Source organism: Humulus lupulus, chromosome 6, assembly GCF_963169125.1.
Source record: "Humulus lupulus chromosome 6, drHumLupu1.1, whole genome shotgun sequence".
Classification (NCBI taxonomy): Eukaryota; Viridiplantae; Streptophyta; class Magnoliopsida; order Rosales; family Cannabaceae; genus Humulus; species Humulus lupulus.
The window spans coordinates 18530816-18544683 of NC_084798.1; the positions used below are offsets into that span (position 1 = coordinate 18530816).

General features: G+C 40.0%; 1 non-coding gene across 1 annotated transcript; it reads left to right on the plus strand.

Annotated features, from left to right (window-relative positions):
- Nucleotides 1-10045: 10045 nt before the first annotated feature.
- On the plus strand, nucleotides 10046-10176 carry LOC133787807 (small nucleolar RNA snoR83). The gene has a single exon (XR_009872802.1). It is a non-coding gene; the product is annotated as a small nucleolar RNA snoR83 (small nucleolar RNA).
- Nucleotides 10177-13868: the final 3692 nt, after the last annotated feature.

Consider the following 13868-nt stretch of genomic DNA (forward strand, 5'->3'; position numbering starts at 1 on the left):
CCTTGGAAATTACCCCTTATGATTACCTTGGTAACTGCTCCTCGATCAATATAAATAACCCCTCAGAATCATCTTTCACTTTTTATTTTTCACTTTCTCCTGAAGAACAAGGCGCAGAAAACCCAAAAACTCAGACGATCTTGACGATCCACGAAGTTCCTGCCTAGCCACCTGACTTAGCGTCTCAAAGATTTACTCCAATCTTCATTCAAGCAAGTTTCTTGAATTTTTCAGTCGTTGAGATGCCATGCTATATCGATTATATATCTGTTTCAGACCTTGATTTCTTGAATGTTCTTGAATGAAATTGTTTTTGGGATAGAGGGGTACGTAAGTCTGAGCATGATAGGATAAGGAAAAAAAAACTATACGGGACTTAGGAATCGGCTTGGGAGTTAGGATTATTAATTTAGGGCGTGAAATCGAAGTAAAAATTTGATTTTTAAGAGTGTAGGAAAAACTGGGTTTTTCCCGCCCCAACTCAGAGTCGAAAAGTTTTTTCAGAAAAAATTTTCACTTCTGCTTTTTAATCAATTTTCCAAACTGCCCGCATAGAACTTAGTGTTTTTGTTAGAATGCTGTTGGTCATATAAAAGCTTAGCTTTTATACACGAGCAACGTTATTCCAACTTTTACACTTTCTTGGTCTTTTGGTCGTAGATTCTCATCTCCTCTTCTCTGTTCGCAGATTTTCATGCACGATCCGTGGGGAGGTGAGAGGTCGATCGACGACTACTTGCTCGCCCAGTTGCTTGAAGATCAGGATCAGCCGTCGTTGCTTATCCAAGAGATTCCTTTTTCCCATACCCCCTCTAACAGACCTTCAACCAGTCCATCAAACATGGGTCGAGTAAAATCCACTGCCCAAAAGAAAAGAAAAACTCTCCCCTGCCAAACAGCCTGCTCCTCAGGCTGAAAATCCCTCGACCAGTCCACATTCTGAAAACATCCCTCAGCCAGGGATCCAAATGAAAGCCCGACCTCGGGACGTCCTTCGACCATAGGTTGAATGGTACGTGGTACCTCCTAGAAATATTACAACTAGGATGGTAAGGAATTATCTCAAAAAGTACAAACTTTCTGGGATTACCCTAAACAAACCTTCCATCGTGTAATGACCCACTAATCTAGACTCTTGGACCATTATCGAACTATACATACAAATTCTTACTAAAACATACATTTGCGAAAATACCATAATTTATTATAAACTTGTAGAAACAAAGGTTACTTTCATAAAATTAAGTAGGATATGGGTACCCATTGTCTTTAAAACAAAAATAACTTAAAGTAAAAAGAGTTACATAGAAAATGCGGAAAATACATTTAAAACCATAAAAACATAAACAAGACTACATCCTCGAATCGAATAACGCTCGGCCCCTTGACTCCATTCACCATCGATACACATCCTCTAAGCGTCACGAATCTTACCGCCTCTAAAGCTTATTTTCCTGCACATAAAACAGAAAGGAATGAGCCTAATGCCCAGCAAGGAAAATCTAACACATAATCATAAACATAAATTTCATAATAAACGTAAAGACATATCATAACACTTAATACATACACTTATTATAATGGCTATTATTACTTGGGGTCCCATAGACTAAACAAGCTTATGCCCATGAGATTAGTGGGGTCCTACTAGCTAAGTAGGCATATGCCCATAATCTTTTTGGGGTCTTGTTAGTCAAATAGGGCATAAGCCCAAGCCTACAAACATACACATTCATAACATATTCATAACATATCATATTTCATAACATAACACATAAGATAACATAAGCAATACACATATAGATTCTATCCTATTTTCCTTACCAAAGTTACCGGGATATGTGGACTGAGTTGGGACCTTTTGGAACACTCCTAATAACCATTAGAAAGAGTGAGTCTTAAAGAAGAAAAGAGATGAAATGAAAGGGATGGAAAGACTAAACCATTGAAAGTTATACTTACCAAAACTTATGTGCTCAAGAGCTTAGATTCCCTAACCAAAATGTAGATTAAGGTTATAGATTGAGTAGAAGACTATGAGAAAGAAAATAACATAATACAGAAATGAACTAGAGTTTTGGTTACCTCAAAGACTTGAAAGACCAATCTACACCTCAACCGAAATACTATAGTACCTCACTTCCCAAAGTGTTTGATAAGCTTATGATGTTTAAGCTTATGATTTTCCCAAACAAAAATGTTTACACTCTCACACGCACTTAACACTAGCAGCTTCTGAACTTAGAGCAAAAGGTGAATAATGGCTGGGTACTAGGTCCTATTTATAGAGTTTGGGGATGAAAGTATCTTGATTTTACTTGAATAAAAATAATGGCTTTTTAGGTGAAAATTATTTGAATAATCGTTCAGCAGAGGCTGAAGACTCGTTCAAAAGATGCTGGACTTATGGAGGAGTTTGAATGGCTGAAAGGAAAAGAATTCAAAAGTGTTTGAATTTATGCTGGAGGAGGCGATATATCGCCCCCTGTAGGCGATATATCGCCTGGGCCAGTATGCCCGAGGCGACCGTGCATCGTCTCGTGTTTTCCGTATCTACGTGCTGCGATATATCGCCCCCTATAGCTGCGATATATCGGCACACGCTGAATATTTAAACACGAAATTACACATTTTTAGCTAAGTTTGAATGGAGTAAACAGCCTTGACTAAGCCTTCAACGTATTCAAAGCTGCTGACTAACCCTATAACATTCAAACTTTACCCTTATTTAATTTTAATCCTAAAATATACTTAATCCTTAATTACCATTCATAACATGTGCTTAAAATCCTATTGGTTGATATCTAAACCTTATAGTATAATAAATATAATCCTTAATATCAGTCATATTAATCAACCTTAGGTTAAAATTAATATTCTTAAACTATAGATTAAACTTAGAAAATCTATAAGTACTACTATGAGTGTCCAAATAATTCCCGGTCTGAACCAAAAATCCACAGTAACAAAGATAATACTATACATACTATAATACTACTAAATAATTAGCTAAGTAAAGTTCTTGAACTCTACACATCGACTAGCAGGCAAACCTGCCTGGGTGCGCCTACAGTGCCTGGTCGAGATACCACATTGAGGCAGGGGCAACCTTGCCTCTTCATCCATTCTTCCAGGGGGTGACCAACTATTTTGAGGTCGCCCCCTTCCAAATCACCCCAAATGGATATAGAGTGCTCTCTGCTCTCTATATCTTGTACAACCACAATAAGTGGCATGTGTGTACACCGCATGAGATCAATTATTTATTTTATCTCAAGTCTAACCCCAATCACAACAACACGAAGTTCTTCCATTTTTACCACCAGGAATCTACTCGCACCTTCTTGAGTGAGATCACCTACAAGTCTAACATAGGAAAGTACTTCCAGGAGTACTTTTTAACAACAGACTTGGTCGCCAACAATCTGGCCTTCACTCAAGGAGGTAATTTCTTTATTCTCTAGTCGTTTAATTCCCTTTAGTTTTTTTGCACATTCCTTAGAAAATTAGTATTCTTCAGGTCCATGGCAACGACCAGCTCCTACTCCAGAGATGGAGATTTGAGCAGCATCCCTGACCAGCATGACCGACATAGAAAAAAGCGTCAAAGAGCTAGTCACGGAGAATAATCTAAGGCTGGTTGGCCTTTTGCGCCCTCACCAGGATGTGAGGGAGACAACTGCAGAGAAGTTCCCGAGCAGCACCACGACGTGTCACAACCTCCGAGGAGGAGGGAAACGGGGGTGACTATTAGGGAACCCTCCAGCACCATGCGAGCAGCTACTGCCCCTGCTCCTTCAAGAAAAGGCAAACATAAGGTTTTTGAATGCCCAGAACCTATTCTTGAATTATCAGATGAGAACGGTACTGATCTTTCGCTCTTAGATAATTTGCCAATTCCCTGACATTTATTTGACGGGGACGGCAACTTTAAATACACTCCTATTTTAAATTCAGACTTCTTCAAGCCAGAGAGTGAGTGTAGCAGTAGTTCAGTAAATAGTGTAGCGACCAGTAATAGTAGCTCGGGTATCTTACTCATAATTTCTTTGAACTTATTTTCTTGATTTAGTAGATACCTCCATTTACATTATCTGACTGCTCGTTTCTATTTTGCAGCCATGTCAACTGAAGATTTGTTCGACTTATACAGTGAACCCACACCTGCTGCTCCCTTGAGCAAGAAAAAGGGGAGTAGGCCACATCGAGGCGAAAGCAGTAAGAGTCCCCCGACGAAAAAAGCTCGGACCGGGGATCCTCCAGTGAAAGTTTCTTCTCAGGAAACCACACCTCCTACAGCCCCCCTCGACCAGACGTCTCCCCTAGCTTCAATCGATCAGACTCTTCCTGCCGACCCGACACCTCCTGCTGCTCCTGTCGACCAAACACCTCCTGATCAAACAGGAGACACCTTGACAAGCAGCGTGCTTAGCTTGGCCAAGGATAGGATGACAAAAATTTTGAGGCATCGATGTAGCCACGAGGCCATGATTGGCACCGACTCCATGGAGATCGACTAGATAATCAACCGTGCGCTAAACAAAATAGCCAGTGTTAGTTTCCATTTCTTATTGGGGTTCCTTTGTTTATCTTATCATTTTTCACCATCAGTTTAACTTTTCCTCTGATCACAGGGAATGCTAACTATGACCGCTCGCTGGCGTCGCTCGGGAGCCCTAACTGCTCAGTATGAGAAGAAACTTGACGAGCAGCTTAAGGTGTTCGAGGAAAGACACGCTGAGGAGCTCAGGGCGGTTGAGACAAAATATAACAAGCAACTCAAGGCAGCCAAAGGGAAATACTCCGAGCAACTTGAGTCAGTTGAGAAGAAAAATGCTATCGTGCTCGAGGAGAAGACCACACTGGTCGAAGAGTTGAAACAGCATCAGACAACCTTGGCCAAGGTCATCGAGTCGAAAGAGAAGTACAAGGAGTCTTCTAAAATTAACTACCAGGAAGCCTCTAAACTCCAAGATGACCTGGTCATTAGTAGAAAAGAGGCCGCGGGGTTAGAGGAGCGCGTCAAAGAGCTCGAGGAGACCAATGCGAGCAACTTGGAGAGGTATAAGGGTGCCACCTTCAATTGCTTCTATGTGTTCTGGAAGCATAACCGCGAGGCAGACTTCAGCTATCTCTCTGAACGACTGAGGCAATCTCAAATAGACAGGTGCCTTGCTCGCCTTGAAGAAGAGGAGAGAGCAAAAATACCAGCCTCCCCTGAAATCTCCTTGGCTATGGGCATTGATGGTATTGAAGAGGAAGTTGAGGCCTCTGTCGACCAGCAAACTCCTCAAAACCCTCCTGCTTCATATTTTTTGTTGTTTTTACTTAATTTTAAATTGTAGTTTGAGACACACAAACTAAGGTTTGTGATGTCGAAACAATTTATATTTTTATTGTTGCACGGGCATCTTTCCTTTTAACAGACAATTACATCCGAGCAGTAACTGCTCGCGGTGTAAAGGGTTTTTCTTTTGACATTATAATATTCTTATTATAACATCTATTTGCATGACCAAACTTAGTATAGCACTTTGGTTTGATTTAACAAAATTTAAACAAAGTTTTTAAAAATACTCTAAGTACCGTAGCATGCTTTCACTTATTTTGCTCGTGTGTTTACATACCTGTTGATATGCTTTGCTTACTAGATACCTTATATGCCCCCCAAGTGATTGAGGAGCTTTAGGTCCTCAGTTACTTGCCTTGACCAAGACCTGTTCGAATATTTCTACTCGTAATAGGGATATATAAAAAATAATTATTATAGCAAAACAACACACCTAATGAGCAAATACTTGTAATAAATACAATAGTTGGCAAGATTGACTGGCTGCGCACAATCCCTTTTATTTCTTGTAATAAATGGACAATCATGTCTGTACAAGTGATCAAAAATATGATCTTACACTTATAAGCGATCAGTCATAAGATTGACTAACCCTTGTTCATAAACTTGTAAAAAGTAAAATCAATACAAGCCAATTCTTTAAGAAGAATTGTTTATTGGTAGTACTTGCGCAGGTGTTCTCCATATCTCCTCAGGTGTCCCTGTCTGATAAGGAACTCAATCTCATCTTTCAACTGATTACACTCATTAGTGTCATGACCATTGTCGTTGTGGAAACGACAAAACTTTGTTGTATCTCTCTTGGAGATATCTTTCCTTATTGGGGCTGGTCGCTTGTAAGGGACATTGGTGTTGGTCACCTGGTAAACCTCTGCTCTGCTCTCGACAAGGGTCGTGTAGTTGGTGAACCTTGGCTTGTATCTGTTTCTTTTAGGGCGCTTATTTTCAAATGTTTATGGTTCAGCGTTTGCCCTTTTTCCACCATTTTTACCGTTCCCGTTGCCTTTGTCATTGCCATTGGGTTTATCTGACCCATTAGTGGCTTTAGCAGGATCTTCTTTTGGTCCCTTGTCTTTCGCAGGCAATTTCCCCTCGTTGGCAATCGCATCTTCGAGCTTAATGTATCGATCTGCTCGATCAAGAAACTCCTGGGTACTCTTCACCCCGTTCTTTCTTAAGTTGTTCCAGAGGGGAGAATGGCGCCTTACTCCAGCAATAAGGGCCATCATTTTCCCTTCATCACCCACTGTTTTAGCCCCTGGTGCTGCTTGCATAAAACTCTGGAGGTACTCCTTTAGGGATTCTCCTTCCTTTTGGCGTATCTCGACCAACTAGTTGGCTTCAGTTGGGTGTACACGACCAGCGTAGAATTGCCCATAGAATTCCCTCACGAAAATTTCCCATGATACTATGCTAGCAGGAGGGAATTTAAAAAACCACTCCTGGGCGGTATCAGACAGGGTGGCTGGAAAGATCCTGCAGCGGGCATCATCCGACACCTTCTGGATGTCCATCTGCATCTCAAACTTGTTCACGTGAGATACTGGTCCCCGTACCCATCGAAGTTTGGCAATACTGACATCTTGAATTTGCTGGGGGTTTCCCGCCATGGCTATTCTTTGTATGAATGGAGTGCCTTTTCTCCGATCATACTCGATGTGGGATATCCGGCTCCTTACCAACTGTTGGACAGCCTGGTTTAATGCATCGATCTGGGCCTGTACGACGTCTGGGATCGTTGGGGCGACTGGTGCTAGAGGGGAGTACTCATCGTGTCTTTCGCGTCTGTCGTTGAGCACGTCCCTTAAGTCATCATCTCTACGCCTTTGCTCGTTGGCGCCTAACCGATCAAAGACAATAGGCTGCCCCCCAGCGTTCTAGCTCGCAGGCCTATTTTCTCTTGGTGGGGGGTTCCTTTCTCCACCTCTTTCTTCTCGTCCCCGACCAGCATTCCTTCTACCGGAGTTAGCTTCATTATAGTCATGCCCGTCCCTGAACTGTGACCAACTATGGTGAGACCGGCTGGTCGTGCTGTTCCCCCTTCTACCTGGCACCTCCCGAGTGTTAGGGGGAGGCCTGCATTGGTCGGTAGGTCCCCGGGCATTATCATGCCGTGGGGGTCCCCTGAACGCAGAGCCTGACTCGGTGTACCTTCTATTAGCATAAGGATGTTGCCCCTGCTTGGTGGATTTTGCTCATCAGCCATTAGGCGTCTAGGGCTTCGGGGAGGCTGCCCGACCCTATTCTGCTTTTGACCTGGGGATTATACCGACCAACGCGAGAAGGTGGCTGTTGCTCAGGATCCTGAATTGGGATATCCATTTGAGCAATAGGTGATTGCTCTGGCCTTTGAGGGCTCGCTGGCTGAAGCGGAGGACTCGGGTTTGGGGCCCATTGTGGTGGTGCGCTTGGTGGTTGATCTAGTTGAGAAGCTGGTGCAGCTTGCCCCCGAGCCAACTGAATGTGTGCTTCTAGGGCGGCAGTGGCATCTCTCTGCTGGCGGTCCATGTCTTCCTGCCGCTCATTCAGTTCTTGGCGTTGACGTTGGATTTCCCTCTGTTGCAACGCCAACGTCTCAGCCGCATTCTATTGATTGGCCTTCAGATTGGCCAACTCCTCTTGCAACACACTCAATGTTGTCCTCAGGGTTTCAGAATTCATTTCCTCCTCCTCAAAATCCAACTTTGGTTCATCTTCGGTCACATTTGGTGGAGGAGGCTGGGTGGATGCAGCGCCAGAAGTCTGTCCCGTCTTCTTGGATGTCTTCGGCATTTGATCTTCTTGAAGTCTAGAATTATACTCTCAATGAAAGCACCAAAATGTTGACCCTCACATTGATCAACAACACAGAGTCAAATAAACGATAGAAAATGAGATGAAAACAAGAAGAAAAGTCCAATGGAAAGAAAACAACACAAACGATTTATAATGGTTCGGCCCCAATTGGATCGTAATGACCTACGTCTACTTATTGTTCTTATTGATATTGAATCCCAACACTATGATTAATGAACTAGGGTTTACGAGTTTCACAAGCCTTGGGAAAATTACAACTTCAACAAATAATCACATTATATTCTTCTCTCCGAGTACAAAGATCAAAGTTCCAAAATCAAAAGTCTCTTCCTTGAGCCCTATGATTCTTATTTATAGGCTCAAGAAGGTTACATGGGCTCATGGACCTTCATTACAATTAAGATTTGCGTATCAAGGTAATAAAGGAAAATACAATTAATGCAGATATTACAAGATTGCGTATCCAAAAGAAAGCAAATGAAAGTATGCGACCAGACTAATCGCACCTAAGCATGAGGCTTGATAAATCAATAACTCTTTGGTCGCTGGTCGAACATGATTCATTCACTTGAAACCGCCATGTGTAAGTCAATCTTGCCACGTCATCATGAGCCATTTTTTGGGTAAACAAAGTTATATTATGGTGTCTTATTACTTAAGATACTTTTACATTGCCGATTAGTCATTTTTCAGAAACTAATGAGTTACAATAAATATAACAAATTACTATATAGCTTACTATGAAACGTTACTTTTAGTAAACTATATAGTAATTTTTTTTATATTCTATTTAAAAGTTACCAAACAATATCCTAAAGATTCAATTTTAAAAAAGTTACTTTAAATATTTTTAAATAAATTTAAGTTGTTTAGAATATTATATAATATCTTTTAAATGTAAAATAAGAATACAAATTTTAGTATATTAAATTTTGATCAAGTTTAAAACTTAGTTACTTTTTGGTCAACACAATATAAAAAATAAACTAAAATGTTGCTTTTTGTTTTGGTCATTTTCTCCGCGCGACAAGTAAAAAATATATGCTTCTCACATATCTAAATGATCACCTTGAAGAGTCGCGATAATACCACTTTTGAGCTCAACCGACTAGTAGTGTGGCTGGAAATAATTTTTGAAGTTAAAAATAAGAGAGAATGTAAGAAATTAATAAAAAAAAAAAGAGTATAGTGGAGGGAGAGAGAGAGAGAGAGAGAGAGAGAGAGAGAGAGACAGGACCCCGTACCATGAAAAAAAAACAAAATAAAATAAAAAAAGTGGTATAAAAAATGGTGAAAAAAGCAACTAATTGGTAACTTATTAATATTTTAAGTAACCAAAATATTACTTTTTTAAATCAAGAAAAACGGGAAAATTGGGATTTTGGAAAAGTTTCAAATTCAGGTATATTACTTTTAGAATTCAGTATTTTTTGATGGGGTGACAAGATATTTTTGTAAATAAAATTTTGTAGGTTATTTTTATAATTATTTTATATTATATATGTATATAATTATAAAGATACCTTTTTAATTAAAGGAGGGGCCATATAACTCTCGCGGGCTTAATTTACGTGGGCCAGCTCTGACCAGCACATTCAATGAATAGATGAGAGGGTGGGCTTAATCGGCCCGATTATACTAGGGTTTCAATCTCTATCGAGAGTGACCAACACATTCAAAGCAAGTATAAATAGATCACAAGGGGACTAACGATTAGCGGGCATTGCTGAAGAGTAAAGAAGAGCAGGTAAGAATGAGAGTTCTCATTAGTATATAACTAACTGAAGCTAAAGTTTTGTCCTTCTGTTATCTCTTTGTTTTTTTTACTTGCAATTTTGTGTATGTATATATTATAAGAATGAAATATTGGTTGAGAATAAAAGGGAAAGAGCCTTCATAATCCCAGTTGAGCTGAAAATATGTGCTTATCTGATTCATGGGAGGCCAATATTGATTGACGGAAGTTTCGCTGATAAATGCCTTTCTCTACTCATTATTTTAGGTGTTTACTAGTAATTGTCCGCACATCCTATGCTAATACAAACTAAATTTACACTTCCTTAATTGCTATATGTATAAATCCATATAGATATATTTAAAGCATTTCTGTGTGTCCTCATTGATGCCGCAGTCGTTTATTACTTGTTAATCTATTCAGCAATTTATTATTTTAATTTTTGGTACAGTTTCTATTCGACCTTTTTGTATCCGTCCACATATTGTCAACTGAGAATATTTAAGATTATAACTAAATTATAAAAAAAAATTGAAAAAGAAAAGTGCGGCTCCGACTAAATTTGACAACAATTTTGTTAATTCGTTTATTATGTTCTTTATGTATTTACATTATATTAGATGCTGAAAGCTGGTTCGCTACTTGTGCATTTATCCATTATTTCATTTGAAACAAGGAACCAATGATGTATTAACCTTAAGCATATAAAAATAACTTGTGAATTTTTAAATGGTGATAGCTCTCAATTTACATCAATGGACCTGATTGAAGCAATTCCATTACAAATCTAATCTGAACCATTACAACATTTACAAAAGAAAATGCAAATTAGAACTTCTAATTTGGTTTTCATGTCTTGTAGTTCTACCTTTTTTCTTTAGAGAAACCTTCTTTTATATGAGTTTGCATGAGACATTGGAATCCCTGGTTCATACCAATTTTTGAACTCCATATAGGTGAATGAATAGAGTTTTTTTTTTTTTTTGAGCCAATACAATAAGTCTCTTGATAACATTTTATAAGAATAAATTATTTAAATTTATGGGACAAATTAAATAAATATTATTGTAAAATATACATTATAATAAATTTTTTTGTAAAATATTATATGGCAAAAGTATTCAATGTAACACAAACTTATTTTTTCGGGAGAAAAATACTTAAACTTAGTAAAATAGTTACTCTCTTGTTCCCTTGCTTAGGGTTTCATTTGTCTCATGTTGGGTACACATGTAAGCCTCAAATTAAACCCCATTATAATATTTTTTAAAACCATGTTTTGATACAATTTATTTTTTAGATTTTTTTTATTCATACGCTTAGAGGAAACTTGTTTAAAAATATGGTACATAGAATATTCATTTAATTATATGGTTTATATAATTTTTTTTTTTGCAAAATACATTGTGCTCTAGGAACCAATCTGAAAAAAATTATGGAGTTATCTTCTCCTCTAGATCCGTTGATAGCCATTTTCGGAGCAACTGACTTTCGAGCAACTGTATTTCGTGAAATAATAAGAAAACGATCCCAACAAATTCAAAACAAAAAAAGTTACCAAACGAAATTTGAATTTGGACAATTTAACCTTTGTTGCTAAATGTGTGAGAATTATTGCGACCATTCAATATTTAATCAAATTTAATATTATTTCGTTTTTTTTTCTTTCTTTGTTTTCAACTGTGATTAACGTTTGAGAATTTCTGCAACCATTTAATTGTTGGCTTCAGATTCTCTGAAGAAAAAAAAAATTGTAGCCATGATCCACTAGCCAAATTTGGAAGTTGTTGTAGCCCATTAATTGATATTGTTGACTGTTTTTTTCGCTATCAACTAAATTTGAGAGTATAAAGAAAACAATACAAAAGAGCAACAGGGTTTTACATGGTTCAGGCTATAAAAGAACCCTAGTCCACGAGTCTATGATATTTAGCGAGCTTGAAGCTTGTTTTTGCTAGCTTCAATGGTGATTCTCAGGTAGTGTATATATTACAACGAGTTACAGAGTTTACAGAATTTCTCTCTCTAAAAATTTGAATACTTTACAAGGAGATACCCCAACCCTATTTATTGAGGTTGTGGTCATTAATGTTCATCATCTATCATTAATATAAATTCCCTCATCTGAGGGTATTAATGTTGAATTAATACAAAAAGAGTTGCACTACATAAAGGCTACGACCTAGGTTGATTGTACGGGGCCCATTGCAGAAAGTCGCATACCAACTTTATGGGGAACATATCTTTGACTGTCAGGGTGCAACGCACGTTTTCTCGTGTCAGGCGACATTATGGGAAATACCGATTGTCGAGGGTACGAACTCGACGCCATTAATCGATGTTCACAAAAAGTTGTCAGATGATCCTCCGGTGGCTCGCACCCACAGTGACTGACATCTGGCATCAACTACAGGTCCGAGGACCAGAATCCTGGACTTGAGAAATGGGCGAGTGAAGAGCCCCACTGGACATGACCTCACCTGGAGACATCCTCACCTCGAGGACAGGCCTCGGGTGCGGCTTCACTCGGAGACATCCATGACTTTGAGATTGTCTCGGGGCGTGGTCTCACCTAGAGACATCCTCGCCTCAGGGGCAGACCTCGGGGCATGGCCTCACTTGGAGACACCCACGACTTGGCCGGTCTGGCCTTCCGGGAAGAGCCCACACTCCGGGAACTTCATAACTTGTCGTTAATTATTCTTGACTGCCACGTGTCGTGTGGCAAAAACACGGACAACATTTGCCCCCCAAGTCTTCACTCGTCCTCGGATAGTGGAGACTTAGACTGAGGAGTAATTCGAAAAGGTCTTCAGAAAGGGAGGGGGGATGGGGGAGACGTTTAAGCTTGCCCTGACATCACTCTGAAAAGCTATGCCACGTGTTGACTCCCTATTGCTAAGCCCATCAATCTGTGGAATTAAGAAGAGTCCACTCCACTCCCCCAAATGTCTAATTCGTACCTTACGTGTCCTTTCGCTCCATATTCGAGGTATTCTTTTCCAATGTTAATGATCACGATCCATGCATTTTGGATCCTGATCGTGGGTTTGTTCTCGAGTGCCTACATCGTAGGTAATCCGACGGTCGGGGTGGGGTTGCTTCAACTCCATGTTCTATGAGTATAAAAACTCGAGAACCGCCTCTCTGTAAGCACTTTTACCTTCAAAATTCAAAATCTCCAAAACTCTCACTTCTCCCAAGCTTCCCAATTTTTCAATCGCTTATGAGATTCTTCTGTAATTCTGGGCGGTTGGCAAGAATTGTCATACTTCTGGGTGAACGACAAGCGATTCTTCAGCGTTTGAACTCGTTTCAGCACCTACCGGCACTACATCTCAAGTAAGTTCTCCGGTGTTGATTTTTGGCCCCGAGGACACCTCTCGCCCTTAGAATTTCTTCACTCTTCTCCCCGAGCAGTTGTCTTAGGGATTCTCGTTTTGAGCCATCTTTCTTTGAGGCAAGGCACTAATTGTTTGGTTTGTTGTTTCATATGTCTGAGGAGCTCTATCAATTACACACACAAGGGTTCTACGCTTTTCATGCTGAAATTCTACAAATGGCTCGAGAAGCTGAGCAACATCCCGAGAAAGGGTAGCGAGTGGCTAGTTACAGTCAAGCCCTCATGGTGCGAGAGGATCCTTCCTAGCGGCAACAAGACTCCTTCGAGTTGGCATCTCAGAGGAAGCAGCCAATGAGGGTTTGATGACAACAAAAAAATCCTACACCACTGCGGGATTCAAGGCGGAGGCCATCCCTAGCAAGATCCAACACCGAGGTGCTCTGGAGAAGATTCTCACCCACTATGGAGTGGACACTCGTGAGATTTTGGTGCGCATGTCTCGGGAGGACAAGAGGGAGCATGAGAGCATCCATGGGATCGGGCCTTGGAGTGCCTCTCACCTCCAGGTTGGTGTGACTCTGCCACTACAACAGTACTATGTCGACTTCCTCAAGTTCATCAGCATAGCCCCCTTCCAATTGTCC